The 19516-nt window shown below is 38.1% G+C and overlaps 1 long non-coding RNA gene across 1 annotated transcript in view; it reads left to right on the forward strand.

The window, feature by feature from the left end:
* The window catches only part of LOC123586161, a 56865-nt gene extending 41913 nt beyond the window's left edge, over positions 1-14952 (forward strand). The window contains exon 2 of the long non-coding RNA XR_006706642.1: positions 14591-14952. This is a non-coding gene — a long non-coding RNA (uncharacterized LOC123586161). The remainder of the gene's footprint in view (positions 1-14590) is intronic.
* Positions 14953-19516: the final 4564 nt, after the last annotated feature.

Below are 19516 nucleotides of genomic sequence, written 5' to 3' on the forward strand. Positions count from 1 at the left end.
GGGAAATTCTTCTTGCTACCTGAAACTGACATCTTCATCTCGATTTGCACATATGTGTGCATATTAATTTAGCCATTTTGGGATTGCACCTAGCACACACACAGAGTCTTGAATCTTTCCTCCTTAGGGGTTTGGATGTGATGACAACCCTGGGTGTGGAGCCCATTCATCACAGAGCACACATCAGTATTGGTTCCATGCAGTGTATAGGTATTTTTTAATTAGCTTTTTCAGCTCAGGAAGAACTAATTAGGGGTGTGCACTCGAACAACGATCGTCCTGAAGACAACAAATATTTCATCACGTTTCTCCCAGGATGGCTTTGGATAGAAAGGTTGCACTTTCTTGATTTTAGACAGCCCAGAACCATCCTGCCCCTTCATTTACGTTTCCCTGACACGTATATGTACTAGATCTCTATCTATGTACATAGTATATAGTATATGTACTGTAGCCACTTCTGCGTTTCTCACCCAGGGTCTTCTTTGTCTACATATTCTCTGTCTGAAATGGCTAAACGCTTCATGTATCTATCTTCATGTTTGGCTGAGCCACTTAGAAGTAAGTCTCACAGTCTATTTAATCAATACGACAACAATTCGCCACCAAGTGTTCATCAAACACTTACAAAACTGTCAATAGCACTAGACTCGGCTGTAGGGAAAATGAATAGATGCAAAGTAAAAGTCAAATACAAAGCTTCTGTCCGAGAAGAAAGTTACTGTCAGTAATTCATGTGTTTGTATGTTCCAGTTACAAAAAATTATCTATGTAATTGGCCCCACTCAACTGATTTTTACCTAACGAATGGAAAATTTGTGTGGTTCAAAGTAATATGTTCACATATATCATAAATATAAACTTTTCCCCCTACAGATAATTTGAGATTAGAATGGAATAAAGCATTAATTTTAGGTACCAAAAAAAAAAAAGTGTGAATTAGGAATTGAAGAGTTCTGCTTAAATTAGAAACCATATTACTGGACAAGAAGTTAACTTTGTAGTGGACATTTTATTTATTTATTTTTTTAACATTTATTTATTTTTGAGACGGAGAGAGACAGAGCATGAACGGGGGAGGGGCAGAGAGAGAGGGACACACAGAATCGGAAGCAGGCTCCAGGCTCGGAGCCATCGCCCCAGAGCCCGAAGCGGGGCTCGAACTCACAGACTGTGAGATCGTGACCTGAGCTGAAGTCGGACGCTTAACCGACTGAGCCACCCAGGCGCCCCTGGACAAACATTTTAAATCTCGATTTCTCATCTGCTACCTTGTTGCATCCCATGCAATCAAATGACCTAAACAGAAAAAGTGCTGAGCTACAATTAGTGGGTCTCAGAAACAGAACAATAGGGGTAGACTGATGAGTCCTCATATGGCCACACATCCATGGATATTACAGGATAATTTTAGAAGTTCACATTATAGCCAGTAAATGGACATTGTAATTTGAAGGAATTCTACCAATTGTCCGCATTTATCGACAATATCCAAATAGTCGGTTTTGTTGCAAATTGGATGATGCTAAATATTTGAGGGTAGTAACATCTACTTCTGTTCATGATGTTCATGGCACCATACTAATAAACAGATTTCTAAACATTTCTCCCCCATATTTTCTCTTGCTATTGGGTCACAATTGCCTGGCCCGAGGCTAACAGATTATTTTACTGGGCTTCCACATTTAAAAGTTGATGGCCCATCTGTTTTCCTGTTTTACTGAGCTATTTGTCTGATTAAACCCACTGTTAAACAAAACAACTCAGTATGGCAACTCAGAATGGCAGTTGTGTCAGATTGCAATTCACACCTTTAGAAAGGGATTTAGGAGAACAATATTGTTTTGACACATCCCTTTCACTTTTAAATCTTCATTCAGATTTATGGCTTTGCTCCTTTGTTTTAATCTTGACAATCTGGAGGAGTTTTAAACTGAAAAAAAAAAAAAAAGTTTTATGTTCATTTCATTGTTTTAAAAAGATATAATTTCAAGGGTGCCTGTGTGGCTCAGTCGGCTAAGCTTCTGACTTTGGCTCAAGTCGCGATCTCATAGCTCCTGGGTTCGAGACCCACGTCGGGCTCTGCGCTGACAGCTCAGAGCCTGGATCCCGCTTCGGATTCCGTGTCTCCCTCTCTCTCTGCCCCTCCCCCACTAGTGCCCTCTCTCTGTCTCTCAAAAATGAATAAAAATGTTAGAAAATGTTTTTTAAAGATATAATTTCAAAAGAATGGAAAGGACCTGAGAGACCGCCATTTTATACCAACTGAGGTACAAAGTTGTTAGGACCCTTGTCCAAAAGTACATAGGCCGCGAGTAGCATAGTTAAGGCCTCCTGACCCATGGACCTGTGATTGCTCTGCCCAGAACTCCCTGTTGAAGGCGTTATTCCAGGTTCACTGATACTGAGCTACCACTTTAAGAAACGAAACACAAGACTCATGGATTCTGCTACTTTACTTTTATAAATTCTTTATTTGATCAAAATATTTTATGATTGGCATTTAAGTGTCTCATAAAAGACTGCACTCTTTTATGGGTTTCTCAACATGTTAATGCTAGTAAAATATTACAGATTATGACAAAAATAATACCATATATGGTGCCTTTAGTCATTCCATGCTGAATTCAAAGGATACTTAAAATGGCATGTGGGGAAGAACTTTCCATCACTTCTGTTCCTGCAAAATATGTTAATTTTTTTTTCTCCACAAGAAAGTCGTAGAAAGTTCTTCTCCTGTTTGTCATTTAAGCAGAGTAAAGTTTAGGTACCATCCAGTCTCAAGGCAGGAAGATGGAAGGCTGATTTCTGGAAGTCCTAAACACCTTCTATTTATAGACTTGTGCTGGTCTCAAAATAATGCTTGTGTTGGTAAATGTCTCTTGGTTTATGGATGTTGAATTCCAGCTTGTTTCAATTTAGTCCAAAGCAGCTCCTTGGTGTCCAGAGCAGGATTAGGCACCCAAGGAAGCAACACATCATTAACATTAGTTTTCTGCCAGTTCTTTAATATGCTTCGAACTGCCTCAGTTCCAGCCATTGTCCTCTCTGTTTCTTCTACTGGCAAGCCCCCCTACGTGTTGTTGAGGTCAACATTCTGCTCAGTTGTCAAGGTAGACCTTACATGTGACTATTCTCATGAAGCTTTACCTAGTATTTATCCCTTCCTAAATGAAATTTATCTGTATTTCTGTGAGAAGTGAGAGGATTCATTTTCAGAAATACCAAATAAAAGCTGTGCTATCTAGTTAACAATAGGTTTACAACCTACTGGAAATATGTAAGAATGTAAGAACCGCTCCCACCCCCCCAAGCCCTCCCCTCCTCCCACCCCCCCCCCCCACACACACACACAATGGAGTCCCAAACCCTTAGACACTTCACTTCCTGGTTCTTCTTCCCCTCTCTGTTTCCCGAGCTTATTTTTCTCCGGCTTTGCAATGAGCATGCGCCAAAGAACTGAAGTTTCTGATTCACCTCAAGGAAGGTACATTTGTTCCAATCAGACTGCTTTTGCCTCCCTGGGCATAGGCGACTTCCGGGTAAGCTGTAACCTCTGTAGTACTCAGCCAATGAGGAATCAGAGATGGGATTTGTGTGCTAGGAGATAAATTGTCTGCTGTAACTAACCCAGGTGTGTGTGTCCATCAGACACCTGCCCTTGCAAGACCTTGATTCAAGACCTCGCGTCACTGTGCTCCGAGTCTCTGCGTCCCTCCTTTGAGGGAATGTATCTCATTCTACTTTTGTTTCTTTATAGCACCAAATACAATGCCCTGCATAGAAGACAATTATAACATATACTTGCTAAGTAAATAAATGTTTATCATTATTTAGTCAAGTGGCCGAGTCCAGAATATTTTCATATTTCCGTAGAGGCCACTTCTAGGTAACAGACTTGAGCAACGGAAACTTGATGAAAGCAAAAGGGTCCACAGTGACCCCTTGCCTGGATACAAGGAGGCCCATCAGATGACCCACCCCAAAATAGCCATAAGCCCTATCTAACCAATGGGCTATTGACAACCAGGCACAGGTACCCAAAAAAAGGGAAAATTCCGTAGGATTCCAGACCTCCTCACCTTCCCCCTTTGAATGCAATCTCCACTCATGGCCTCACTGCAGTCTTTCTTTGCTGTCCTACCCACTGCTCACTTATGTTGTATCCTATAAACTTCTATCTCCTTTGTTCGGCCTTATGTGAATCCTTTCACTGCCTCTGCTGGCAGCTTCCACAGGATCGGAAACCAGTTTCCAGGTGATGATATCCCTCAGCACAGTTATTCATTCTCTGCTCAGACATCTGTAGGGTTGAGGTGAATAACACTCCCTACTTTTAACTTTTATTTATGTCTTAGTATCCTCACTTAAAACAGTACACACTGGGGCACCTGGGTGGCTCAGTTGCTTAAGCCCCTGACTCTTGATCTCTGCTCAGATCATGATCTCACAGTCATGGGATTGAGCCACACCTCGGCTCCTTGCTGAGTGTCAAGCGTACTTGGGATTCTCTCTTGCCCTCTTGGTCTGCTCCTCTCCCTCTCATGCATCTCTCTCTTTTTCAAAATACATAAATAAACTTAAAAAATAAAACAAATAAATAACACAGTACACATTGCGCCCCGAAAGTACAAAAATAATCAGATATCAGGAAGAAATCATTTATTCAGGAATGAATTAACCGATTCTCTATAAGCATGAGGGAAATATATGAATTTTTTTTAACACTCTAGGAAAAGTAAAAAGTATCTAGTTAAAAGACTTTATTCCACGAGTGCCTTCAGCTTCAGCAGATGCGTCTCCTAAAACTGGAAATGTTCGATTCACCAATATTTACTGGATTGATAGAAGTTGGCAAGTGTAGTTGGCCATTGTGAAGTGATTCAGGGAGTAAATTTTACTCAGAAATTGCTTTCCAGAAAAAGTCACAAAATTCTTCTGGGGCATGATAACAACTTTTCCCCCCTCCCTTTCAAACTGTATAATGTGAAGTCTTACTTCAACAGTTCAAAGTTACCATCCATAAATCCACAGGTGTCTGTCTATTTATGCATACACGGTACTTCACCTTGCAATGAACACTGAAAAGGAAATACTTTCTATTTTCATTTAAAGGAGAACCACACAGAATGTAGTTTCAATGCTCAAATTTAGGCACCTTCGTGAAACAAAATACTCAAAAATTTTAAATTTGCAGGGTACTTAACCTGTCATTCTTGGTCAGCTCTGATGTGACCAATTTTGAGTGCTTGTTTTGAATTGGGGCACCCGATTTTCATGAGTGTTATTGGTAGAACCAAAACGATACTGATCCTTTCGCCTCTGAAATGCTTGCCCTTTGAGAGGTTGCTAAGAACAACATGTTTTATTTTCTGAGATTATCAAAGATTTGAAATTATTTACTACATTCTTTTTACTGGCATACATGACATGACTGGATTCTCAGAAATATTTAGTTCAATCTTCTATATTTTGGGTTAACTTGTATCAATATTACAGTGAAGTCTTCCCCTTAAAGGAAAGTTTCTTTGTCTCTCTTATTCTCTGTGTATTTCCAGCATGCAGCAGCAATGCAAATACTTTTGAGAGAGGAATGACTTATTTTTTTTGTTTTTTTAATGTTTATTTATTTTTGAGAGAGAGAGAGAGAGAGAACGAGAGCACATGAGCAGCGGAGGGGCAGAGAGAGAGGGAGACACAGAATCTGAAACAGGCTCCAGGCTCTGAGCTGTCAGCACAGAGCCCGATGCAGGGCTCCAACCCAGAAAGCATGAGATCATGACCTGAGCTGAAATTGGACACTTAACTGACTGAGCCACCCAGGTGTCCCAAGGGAGGAGTGACTTAATGATTTCTAGCAGACATGTAATGTGCTCAGCAGGATACCACCAGATTGCAATGATATGTTTTAAGGTATTGGATAAGCACATGATTTACCCTTTTGTTAAAAGGCCCTGATCCCCTGTGTGTTTTTTCCTTAGTGTATCTTGGGGTTACCATATCTGAATAATATATTTGCCCCTAGGATGAAGAGATATCCTGTGGAAGGCCCATCTATGGTACCACACAGAAATAGCCTTACTGTTAAACGTGAAATTACTTTGTGTCCAGCCTGATAGGTAGAGGTGTTTTAATCTCTATCACTATCCCCAGTGACAAGCACATTGCCTAGAAACTAAATAGTAATAGTAATAGTAATAGTAATAGTAATAGTAACAATAATAATAATAATTCACTGAGTTCCTCTTATGTTTCCAATGTTGTTAATAAATATTCTTCACAATAATTCTGTAAATTGGATACTACTATTATCCACATTTTACAGATGAGGAGACATTAAGCTAGTCATTATACAAATATATATATAAAATATACAAATATGCATACATATCCATATATATACATTATTATTACAATATATATAGTAATATATATAGTGTATATATATATACATATACAATACAATATGTATTGTACATATACAATATATATGTTGTATATATAGTAATAATATACATAATTATATAAAAATGTATGTATGTATACAATAATATACATAATTATATATAAAAATTATATAAAATAATAATAATATACATATTATTACTATATATCATATTATATATCATATTATATTATATATATTATATTATATACAACATATATAATATATATAATATATTTTATTATATATATACATAATTACAGCTGTGATAGTTCTACCAAGAAAGTATAGAATGTATGAAAGGGGCATAGTAAGGATTTGGGATCAGGAAAATCCTCTCCAAGGAATGTTGAACAAGAGTTTTAATGAGAAAAATTGGTATGAAAGGCAAACATGAATAGGATACTGTCTCTGTCCTCAGGGATCATATGGATTATTCAGGGAGACATACAGGAGTGAACTAATGCATATGACTTAAGTATTCTAATAAAAGTACAAAGAGCAAGCTATGTATGGAGAGTGGAGAAAACAATCAGTTACTTAATTCCCTGGACTTCAGCAGTAATCTTTTGTGATTATCCCAACCTTCCTATGAAGAAAGAAGGAATTATTATTCCTGTTGTCAGTATGAATGCAGAGAAAGGAATACTGAAGGCCAGTGACTTGCCAAAAATGCACAGTAAGTTCATGGTGGGGTTGAGTATGCATTCTCATCAATTTCTGTTTTCTAAATATTACACTAGTAACTATTTTAATTAAATATTGATATTTTGAAAAGTAGATGTGCCATTTTGGCTTGCACACATTTAAGAACATTTCTTACAATAAAAAAATAAGACAAAGCAATAAGGTTTCTTTCATTCAAACTTTTCAAAATATTTGTCAGTAGAAGACAAATATTATATTAGCTCTAGATGAGATCATTTCGTCTTCCGATGATCCAGAAATTTCCAAATGCAAGCTTGCAAGAGTGAAACAAAATCTTCCTTCATCATCTTGAAATAGTCACCAAACCCATAGATTGGTAGATTGAGAATCCTTATTATGTCTGCTTTACAACAAACCCATTTTTTGATGCTGACAAGCCTACAGGTATATAAGCTGTCGCACCACTGTCCACGTGCTGCTCTCGCTTCATTCATGGCCTCCTCTCTTCTTTGCTATCAGTTCCATGGTGTTTTCCACAACAACTACAAATATCTGTGCATTACCTTAGAAAGAAAATCTAATCTTCTCCCCCACCAAAAACAAAAACAAAAACAAAAACAAGAAAGAAGGCAAAGAAAGAATGTCACCACGTAGGATGGAAGAGTAGACCAGGTATCTGGTAGTTAGCTCTTCACAGACAGCAAGTACTCGAAAGCAGTCACAAACCCACACTGAATTTACATGGGTTCCATTTAACAAAAATTATCGGACTCAAAATAAATCCATATTTTAAAAGCCTTGTACAATATTTCATGTGTCAAGAAGAAGGAATATAGGGGCGCCTGGGTGGCTCAGTTGGTTGGGCTACCAACTTTGGCTCAGGTCATGATCTCACGGTTCGTGGGTTCAAGCCCCACGTCGGGCTCTGTGCTGACGGCTCGGAGACTGGAGCCTGCTTCAGATTCTGTGTCTCCCCTCTCTCTACCCCTCCCCTTCTCATGCTCTGTGTCTGTCTCTCAATAATGAATAAACGTTTAAAAAATTAAAAAAAAAAAGAAGAAGGAATATCTTTCTGAGTGTAATCCCTGGTAGAACATTGGAGCATCCCTTACAAAGCCCTTTAACAGTTAGCAGAATTTGTATGTACCATGGAATTAATTAACTTCAAGACTGTGAGACTTACAGGGATAGAATTTCGAGACACAACCAAATAGCTGAAAATATGTGAAAAAGAAAGGATATTATAAGCAGGACATATGAACAACAATAAACAAGTGAATGCCTTCAAATACAACAAAATATTTCTCAATGAAGATTGTGTCTCTTTAAATAGAAAACATAATTGTTGCTACTACATAAATGTTTTATTTGGTAGAATGTGTTTGCTAGAAAATTATTTTGCTTCTTTATATCTATAATTGCTTATTTAGAAGGTTTTTAGAATTATATCAAAAATTTTACTTTTGAAGCATATAGAGTTTATTTTTATGTAATTATTTGCCACACTAATAAAATTTTAGCTCTATGTAATTTTCTTTATTTCTATAAGAAGAAATTGCAAGTTATTCAGAGGGAATTATCTAAATATTAAAAATTTACAAATGCAAAAAGCTTTAACAGTCATATAGAACCTTTATCTTCTAAATATCTTAGGAAAATAACTGCTTCATAAACATTTCTACCTTGTGAAGGAAGCCTATTGTTTTCTACTTTACATAAACATCAAGGAAAACAACTTAGATTACTGCTTACTTTAGTCAAAGAGGTTTTGGCTATGAGAAATAGATCAATTTCAAATTAGTTCAAGAAAATGGTGTGTGTGTGTGTGCGCCCATGCATGTGTGAGCATGTGTGTGTGTGCTGGGGATGAGAAGTGGTTGTCAGAGACTCAGGCTTTGGACAGCATCCAAGAAAAGCAAACGCAGTACAAATGGGTCCCATGGCCATTGGAAAGCTACCAGGAACCTAGGTCATCTTCCCTTTCACTTACAGGCCTTGAATTTGCTTCTATGCATATGTCACTCATTATTTTTCTCTGTGTGCTTCTCTATTCTTCAGTCTGCCTACCAAACACCTTCTTTTGCTTCCTCTTTAGTGTATGCATGATCCAAAATTGTCCATTCCATCTCTCAAGACCAAATGGATTTCTAATTCTAGAATACGCTACCAACTGACTTGAATTTAAAATTTTGCCTCAATTTCAAATTCCTAAGGAAGGAATCCAACTGATCTTTATATCTTTGCTTAAACTAGGTCTTATATAGGTTATTAAGACATGTCTACCTCTGCTTCCATCAGACATGTTAAAGAAGAGTTTCTCATTTTGAAAGGGCCCTGTGTGGAGCCCTTTGAAGAAAATTCTTTAAAACAAAACCTTTTAAAAATGAAACATGAGATCGTTGTTAAGGAAGACCCTCTAAAATATAACCCCTTAAAGAAAGCCCTTTAAAAATGAAGCATGGGGACCGAGGTATGGGTTTTAGGAAAAAATGGTGTTTCTATAACCACCTGTCAGGAATATGTGGACCATCTTACAGAAAGCCCATCGCTGTCATCAGATTGTCAAAGTGCCCCATTTCTTCTCCCTACCCCCACCCAAATGAAGAATCCCTTCTTTAAATCACTTCTTTTAAGCATTTCCCCAGTTTTCCCCCCTAATTGCATCTTAAATTATTAGTAGCAATTATCGAGGGCCATGGAGCAAATTACCAAGATAGATAATTATCATGTAACAGATACTGTAGAGTCATTTTTGTTGTGTTGTTTATTTTTATTTTCTTTTTCTCGATTAATTTCCTGGCTAATTGCTTTATGTATCCTTTTTTACACTAACAATATTGTTGGTAATAATGACGTAAAATGAAAATCTGCCCAACACGGCTTCTGTAAACTAATCAATGAACATTTATTGAATATCTATAGTATACTTAGATTGCTAGAAGCTACGGGGTACAATAGAAAAAGAAGTCCCAGTGTACGCTTCTGGAAATCTTACAGTCTAATTAGAGACATGGAGCATCCAGACGTGAAATTGCTGCTGAGCAAGAAACATTATGAAAATGCTAAGCTATTTGTGTAAAACGGGTCATACAGGGTTTGGAGCTTGAAGGTCCTCTCAAGCTCCTCCCCACTGTACACAGCAGGGATCTGATATAAATATAAAAACGTAAAAGTCTAAGCCAGGGCTCTTTCCGGTATACCAAGGTTGGCATGCATCATTGCACAAGGAATTAAAGAACCAAGGTACTTTTTTTTTCACGTTTATTTATTTATTTGTTCTTGTTTTTATTTAAAATTTTTTAAATGTTTATTCATTTTTGAGAGAGACTGTGAGAGACAGAGACAGAGTGTGAGGAGAGGAAGGGCAGAGAGAGAGGAAGACACAGAATTGTAAGCAGGCTCCAGGTTCTGAGCTGTCAGCACAGAGCCTGACATGGGGCTTGAACCCACAAACTGCGAGATCATGACCTGAGCCGAAGTCGGTTGCTTAACCTACTGGGCCACCCAGGTGCCTCTATTTATTTATTTTGAGAGAGACAGAGACAGTGCAAGTTGGGGAGGGGCAGAGAGAGGGAGAGAGAGAGAACCCCAAGCAGGCTCCACGCCGCCAGCACAGAGCCCGATGCAGGGCTCAAACCCAGGAAGCTATGAGAGCATGACCTAAGCTGAAACCAAGAGTTGGAGGCTTAACCAACTAAGCCACCCAGGCGCCCCAAGAACCGAGGTATTAATATGGGTGGACAATGAGAAAACCATTAAACTGGACTTTTAGAAACAGAGGATCCATATTAATGAGCAAAAAGGTAAGAGGTAAAAGGAGGCAATCAAAGGGGCCATAGCTTTCAGCAATGGTTAAAAGCAAGAGTCAGTATGGAGTGGGTGTGATTTGAAAAATCCATCATGTAGTGACAGAAGGAAGGAAAAAAGGGAAGATTCAGTACAGAAACCTGCTCAAAAGGAGGTGAGGTCCATGCTGGGGCAGAGGCAGGGTGTGAAATAATTTATGATTAATCATTTATCTTCTTTGAGATTTATGGTCAAAGGCTATTAGTGTTGTCGTGCATGCTTTTTGTTTAGTTTTGGGTTTAGTCCATGTGTTGTCACATGTGTGCGTGCATTGAGATAGATGGTGAAGTTGTTTAGGGTCATTGAAGGGGAAGATATGTAGCTTCCCCATCTTGGTATGTCTGCGTGTGAATTTTGTGGAACTAATTCAACTGGTGGTACCTGATGTCAAATTACATAATCCCCTTATTCCATTCAATTGTATTGCTTTCCAGTTTTGTTTCGTATAAGGGCAATATTTTCTTCACACATCTTAGATTCAATTTCTTCGCTTCTAAAAATGAGTTTTTCACATCACATCTTAAAAACAGTATCACTCATATTTTATAACAAGATAGCTAATCAAGGGCATTAAAGTTTTTCAAACCATGTGACTCCTGGAACAGAAGCTGTATTTTTAACTAGAAAATAATTTAAAGGGCTGTACCTATAAATAAGCTGAATGCTTTGAGAAAAGATTTCAAACATGACCCTTCCTTGGGAGTAAATTTTATAATGAAACTAACCAAAAATATGATAGATATGAAACATTCACAGAGAACACCTTTTTCAGCAATATAATACCAAAAAAAGTACATTTTCAAACCTTTTATAAAATAGAATTTTGTTAGTTTTTATTCCGGTATAGATAGTGCTATTTTCTTTCTCTAAGACTATTAATCTACAGACAAGAAATGTGATGGGATATATATTGGGTATTCAAGACAGGACCCACCTCTGACCAGTCTCCAATTCTGCTGAAATTAGAGACTCCGTGAATAATAAACTTACCTTCTGCATTTTACTGACCAGTTTATGGAAAAGGAAGAAATAGATTTCAAATACCTAAAATCTTTGATTGTCCCTTCACATATACACTTTCTGTTATCTCAGAGGTAATTAGCTGAAATATAATTATTATTCATCATCTTTACTGAAAAATTTAAACAGAAGGGGCAAAAGGGTTTGCCCCCACCCATCCCTCCCTACACAAATTACTGCCTGATTCTAATTACAATTTTAACCACTAGCTCCTGATTATTTTATGGGTGGTGAGGTAATCCAATCAGGTGGATTGCAAGCTCATGTTAAACACACCACACACAGAAATTAAAGTATGACTGATGGGCTTTAAAGCTGTTAATCAATATGTAGAGATAGCCAGTTCAATTCCTTTGTTTCCTCCCTTCTAAATCATTGACCAAAGCTTATTTGAAATTCTCATTCTTCCATGTAAGGAAATGTAGGTGTTGGGCTCACTTGTACCTCTTTTCCAACTTTTCAGACTCCAAGTTGTCTGAATTAGGTCTAACTTGTTGTTTTGTTTTTTTGTTTTTGTTTTTGTTTTTTTTTTTAATTAGAGGATTTGAGGGAATAGTATATTCACTAGGTATATTCACAGGTCAAGACGTTCCAAGTTTCATTAATGTGTAGGTCTACAGGAAAGTTAATCTGCACCCATAAGATATTCACTCTAAGATACACTGGGTTTATTTCTTGAAGTACCTTTATAACGGATACATTTGGAAGCATGCAAATAGCCAATTATCTTTACCTCGAAAGCCATTAAAAGTCTACCTGCATCAGGGACAGGCAACTGTGGTTAAACCATGATTACAAATTGGCAACTTACCCCTCAGTGCTTATAAGCACTAAGGCAGGGATGAAGCACATAAGCAATTAAAAACATTCCCAAAATCTAAAGTGTATTTTCCTTTGAGAAATGTTCTTGGTTTCGGATGATGCTATATATGGAGTTTTCAGCTGCACATTCTCTTGTGCGTGAAAGCAAGCCATATAATTTGGAGACATCTTAAAAGAGCTCCAGTAGAAACAAATGGGATTTTATTTTTTGATCAGCATACTCTCATTTTTCTTCTCAAAATTAATGGGACTTGGGGAGGTGGGGTCCAGATGGCTGGGTGAAATATGTAAGAAGAATTTTGGTTTAGAAAGTTATTTACTTTGTTATGAATTATTAATCTTTTTAAAGACTAAAGGTGAGAAGGAAACCTTAGAAGGAAAGAAGAATTAGCCATTTTAAGCAATGATCTTTCTCCTAATATAGATTTAGGACACCAGTTTCAATCCAGTGAGTTTTGGTTAGAACATAGAGTCTGTCGCATGTAGCAATGTCTGATTTCCAAAACTCACGAGATTTCCCCATGATCTGTTTCAAATAAAGTGAACATATATAGATTGATTTAAATACAAGTCCTTTTTTAATTAATTTTCAGTGATTTGTAATTAAAGTGTATGACCATAAAGTGTTTTATTTGTGATCATAAATCCATGCGCATGAACCAAATTTTTAGACTTTTGGTCCACATCTCTTAATTATTGCCACATGCTTGGATTGAGGCATGAACTTTTACTGTTGCCTGGATGCATGGACTCCTCCTTGCTCTAATGTCCTGCCCTGTCTAGACTTCAAGACCCAACTCCATCCTTGCCCTTGAACATTTCACATGTCTATTGGTTTGGTCCCAACCTTCATTTCTGACCTGGACTCTTTCATTGAGTGTTATATATATATATATATATATATATATATAGAGAGAGAGAGAGAGAGAGAGAGAGAGAGGGAACTTTTATATTTGAGACTGAATGTAACACATTCTGCCATAGATCCTGTCTAGTCTATGGTACCCATGGCGTGGCATGGACAAACTTGTAGAATTACTTTCCTGTTTTCAAGACAGTGGGAGGGCTTATAGTTGCTGCATCTATGATTTTATGAAATATTAAGATATGATTGCTCATTACTATCAGGTATGAGAAAATAAACATGGCAGAAAATTAAATATATATATCACGGATGATGGGGGGATGGAGTAAAGAAACATTGCTCAAAGACCTAAGTCTGGCATTTACTGTTACCAATGGCCTCAAATTCTTTCCTATAAAATGAGGGATTTCCAAGCTTATGATGGCTTTTACTTGCTCAGTGCTTACTGTGTACATTGGCTTTCTTCTCAGTTTATCTTCAATACAATTCTCCTAGGTATGTGCCATTTTACAGATAGGAAAAAAAAGCTTAGCAAGTAAGCAGTAGAGCCTAGACCCAATCCCCAGCCTCAGGTACATTTTCAGGCAATGGATAGACTCCTGCTTAATCATTTCCAATGAGAAGGGACTTTATCATAATCTATCTTTCAGGTCTACCTGATTGTCCATGGAATGTCTTTGGTGGGTCTCTGGAACTAGTGTTCACACTGACTTGAAAGCTCATTTAATATGAATTCACAAGGCCAAGTTATATATATCTTGCAGTGGGATAGCTTAGCTGGACCTAAACTGAGATCAATTGAGTTATAATAGATAGGGGCTAGAGGAAAGGGAAGCAGTTAGTACATGATACTTTAGGGCAGATTTAAGGAGATTATGAAAAAATAGAGAATTATGAAATAGTTCTCATCTAGTCTGATAGACTATCTCTAAACCCCTATATAGAGATAAAAGGACTATTCGGATGAGGAGTCTTGTGAGATTTGGGATGCAAGCAACGGTGTCTCAGAGCCCCGGGGACTCAAAAGGTATCAAAAGTGGGGGATAGGATTCTCCCATTTCTACATGGAATTCAATAGCTTCCTGCGGAGGATCTGCAAGGAACCCCACCCAGGACAGCAAACAGGTGAGGGGAACCAGTGGCAGCAAGGCCACTATGGAATCATTTCTTCAAAGGACTTGTATACAATGGGCTTCAGTGAAGACATCCAATGAAAGGAAAAAAGCAGACATTCCTGAACATTTGACATACTTTTAGATACTCCCAGAAGTAACTGGTACGGATTTAATAAAGAGTGCTGATGTGCTATAGTCATGTACATAGGGGCCATAGCCAGACAAATTTGGTTATTATGTTAATATGACCTTGCTGATCATATCAGCTGGGAATGGAAAGCCTAAGGATATTCTCTCTTCTCTCTTCTCTCTCTCTCTCTCAATATAAATATACATAGTATACGTTATATACTAGTATACTCTGTGTGTGTGTGTGTGTGTGTGTGTGTGTGCACGTCTGTGTGTGTGTTTCCCACTGATCATACTTTTCAGGTGTGGATGGAATTCCTAAAGCAATGCAAATTTCAGTGCAAATGAATATCACTTCCATTTTTATTGTACTGAGAGAAATGTTGTAAACCCTAACACTTTATTAATTCCATTAAATGGTGATAATATATGCCTGTTAAGTGCCTCTTTTTTAGGATTAAATCATTTCCTTTAAGTGACCTGATTTTGGTCTCCTATCACAAATGATTCACAAGGAAAATGAAAGATGCTAAATAAGGTCCCTTACGCTGCCTATGATAATAAGAGCTGCCACCTTGAAGTTAACACACCGCATGAAGGGTTTGGTCCTCCCAGTGCATCACTTGAATTCCTGAATTAGTAAGTGGTACACACCAGGGTTAGAAATACTGTTCACTTTCCCCAAGTATCTGATGTGTTTGAGAGGTGGTGAATGCTAATGCACCTGTATCAATACGAGGGCCTTCTCCTTCTACTTTTATTTCTGTGCTGCCAGGTTGAGGGTGGCCTGTTGGCCACCATCTCTTCAAATTCCACCTCTAGTCTGTATTTCAGATACTCATGAGAAATGATAAATAGGCAAAAGATAGACAACCTCTACCCTAAGATCAGAGATTCTTTCCCTAATTCCCTTTGATTTTGCCAATTCCTCAAAACCCCATAGACCCCTGTACTCTGAGTCTTGGTGCTCAGAATGGTGCTTGAGGCTTGCTGGACTCTTAAAGGTAAACTGTCAGATCATCAAACTCTGTCCGATCTTTCCTGGTGGCAGATGAACTTGGGTTTTCCTTTGCCTGCTCTCACTATGGAGATCTGCCTGATTTCTCAACTCTAGACTCCCATTTTTAGCCCTCACATATGATCTCTCTTTATTTATTCCCAAACAAAGTACCCAGAAAAGAAGTTGACTACAAATAAAAAGACATTAATGATTTTAAGTTACAACAACACTCTGAATCTAACACTTAAAAAATTAAAAAGCAAAACGTTAAATATCAACCTTAAGGAATAGTTGGCAACATCTCCCGGCTCCAGCTTCCTTTTATTAGCTAATACGAGTTATGCTAACAGCTATCATACTTTGAGTGCACACAGGTCCCAGTGGGGTCTGGCATTTCTCACACATAATCTCATTTAATTCTCTTTCCATCATGCGAGGTAGGTATATATAATATCATTTTACAGATGGCAAATTAAAATGTACTCTATCTTTCTTGCCTCCTACAATGAGGTAAGCAATTTGATTCAATGAATTCCTGTAACAGTGTGTCCTTTTAATTACTATAGTAATTCTAACTTGCTAATTCAAATAAATCCTTAAATACTGGAATTTCAGGTTTGAGAAAGAAGTTTGGGGATGCCATTAGTTTCTCCTTAAACCACGCTTACTGCCAGTGTGGTCAATGCCAAAGTCCAGCTGGAATACATAGAACTAAAGACATATTTATGGGCCTTGTCCCTGATCCCTTGTACAGGGGGAGAGGAAAAGAGTGGAGGTCGGGAAGATAACTGGATGATTCTATGACCACCCTGGACTGACACAGTCCCTGAACTATTTCAGAAGATCTAACCCAAGGGGCTGAGCATGTTTCTGAAGAAAGTGGGGAGAGGTGAGCTTTTGTTGTGTCGCTACTGTCTGAGAGTTTAGGCTTCGTTTTGCTTCTACCTGTCACTCAGGCTTAGGTGATGCCCTTTGAGTTTCTCTGTCTTGCAATGTGGTCAAGTATCCTTTCAAATCACAGGGGAGGGATCTCATTTTACCCTAAACCTAGCAAAGTCACACACTTAAGACTCAATCACTCATAATACAAACTACCCTCGTGGGGGCTACTGTGGCTCCCAGCACTGGGCTGTCTTTGTGACCGGGTGTCGGGGAATTCAGAGGACTCAGTATGGGCTGCAGCAGAGCAAAATACCCTTCCAGTCTTCCCTTCTCCGAGAAAACTTAAAAAAAAAAAAGTTTCTCCTATAAAAGTTACAATAACTCATGTGATTGATACCAATCTCATTTGCATTTAGTAATGAATACATTTAATATCAAGCATTTACCAGAATTTATTGTGCATTTATTAGATTCCATCCTTTCAGCGTATTTTGGCTATAGAGCCTGTTGCTCATCTTGTGTAGCCACCTGTTGAAAGGCTTTGTTCATTTTATTCATTTTAATGATTCTACACAGCATGTGTCTTCCAACTACAGAAATCTTGGACCCTTGATCCTCTAACCAGTAAGGAAAAGCTAACTACTATGAAAGAAAAGTAGCTTTCTAGATTTCGGCCTCTTGACCTCTTGCTGTGTTCACTGTTGACTACCTTCAATTTGAGTTGAAATTACTTCTAACCGGCCTAATATCCAACAACACAAAGCATGTCCGTTGCATGTTTCCTCCCCGGGGTTCAGTTTTGAGACTTTGAGAAAAGTTTGGGAGACTAAGGAGAAAGCGGTCAGATTGGCTGAAACAGCCACCGATCAAATTGTCAGCTTCTTTGCTAGTCAAGACACAAAGTAGTTAACTGACCCATGCCTTTCGGATTGTGAGAGAAAATAATTCTATGGCATAAGACGGAATCCGTGGAGACGGGCTGTGCAGTGCTATAAAATGGGAGATCGCTCCTTTCCACTGCAACAATTACAGGAGATGCACATGCCCAGGTGGCCAGCAATGGCAATGATGAATTCTCGATTGGCTGGGAAGACAGCTACCGAAAGCCTGAAGCCAAATGTAATGAATATCATTATGGATGTGCCAATGCTGCGCACAGACAGAGAAGTTATGGCTGCAGCCTCCAAGATTTACTGCACACTGGAACTTTCCCCTCATCACAATAAACTTTAGGGAAGAATGGCTCCAATCTGGTAATCAAAGTTTCAAGGATATCGTGCTTGACACTCTTTGACAATGGCCCCTTTTCAGGCATAGGCACAGTCTTTTCCTCAGAGGTACTCAATTTTTATTGAAAGAATAAATAAATATCTCCTTGATAATTTTGTGAATAAATTGGGAAGTCTAATGCTTCCAAGCGTGCTTAGAAAAGTTTCCTCTAAGTAGCTTTCATTATGTAGGAGATTAAAATGAAGGTGTAATTGAACTTTAAAAGAGTTCTCTGTAGTAGTAGAAAACTTCCAGTGTGAGCCGAAATTATTTCAAACCAATGTACAGGTTTAGTCAAATATTCTAGTATCCCAAGACCTTATGTCCTTGGCAGATGATGGATATAGTTCATCGTCAAATAAAAGCTGGCTTGTGCTCAGGGAAGGCATTTAATGATTCTGAACACTTCATAAAATGTGTGGCTTATATTTTATTTTAACTCATTTCTATAACTTTTAATATGCAGTCTGGTTTTATTTTATTTTTAATGTCATTTTTCTGTTTAAAACTGTTTTAATGTTTTTTACTTATTTTTGAGAGAGAGAGAGAAAGCGTGTGCACACACACGTGTGCGCGAGCGGGGGAGGGGCAGAGAGAGGGAGACAGAATCCTAAGCTGCCTCCAGGCTCTGAGCTGTCGGCATAAAGCCTGACGTGGGCCTCAAACTCACAAACTGTGAGATCATGACCTGAGCCGAAGTTGGACGCTCAACTGACTGAGCCACTCAGGCGCCCCTCATTTTTCCATTTTAAAAACATTGACATCATAGATGTCTCCCTTCTTTATCCTTGAAAATTATTGGAATCATCTGTAAATAATTTAAAATGATACAACATACATTTATAATGTTATACAAAATGTATAACCTGAATATTTATTAGAATATTTACTGAATATAACTAGAAGGTATTTATGTTTCTGAAGAGCTATATTCCTACATGCCAGTTATGTAATTTGAACTCTCTTTCATAAAATATAATGTGTGGTGACATCCACAACAATGACAAAATTTAGTGATTGTTTGAACTGGAACATCGACTTCAGTGTTCTAGTGGAGAGCTGTTTATACTTTCTTGGTTAAGTAGCAGAGAAGAGCATGCTGATCTTGAAGGGACGGGCTTATGGGTGGGAGAAGATGGCATCCTCAAAACTCCTTTGTCTTTCTCAGTTTTTAAAATAGTAAATGCTGCAAATACTTTGATCCCGTAAAAGACATTGTTGTGTTTGGTAACTTCTATAATGCATAGCACGTGGGTAGTAGTCGCATGCATTTCTGTCCTAGGTGGGCATTGCAGCAATAAGAAAAGTAGAGGAAGAGGAGAACCCGAGGATAGAAGCTTTGAAATATCCATATTTAAAGTGATCGGCAGAAAAGGAGATGTAGAAGAAAAGGGAAGACAATAGGAATGGATGGAGAAGAGAATAAAAGCAAAGCCAAGAAAAAAATGTTTTTCCTACACTAGGGAGTAGTAAAA

The sequence above is a fragment of the Leopardus geoffroyi genome, chromosome C3 (genome assembly GCF_018350155.1).
Source record: "Leopardus geoffroyi isolate Oge1 chromosome C3, O.geoffroyi_Oge1_pat1.0, whole genome shotgun sequence".
NCBI lineage: Eukaryota > Metazoa > Chordata > Mammalia > Carnivora > Felidae > Leopardus > Leopardus geoffroyi.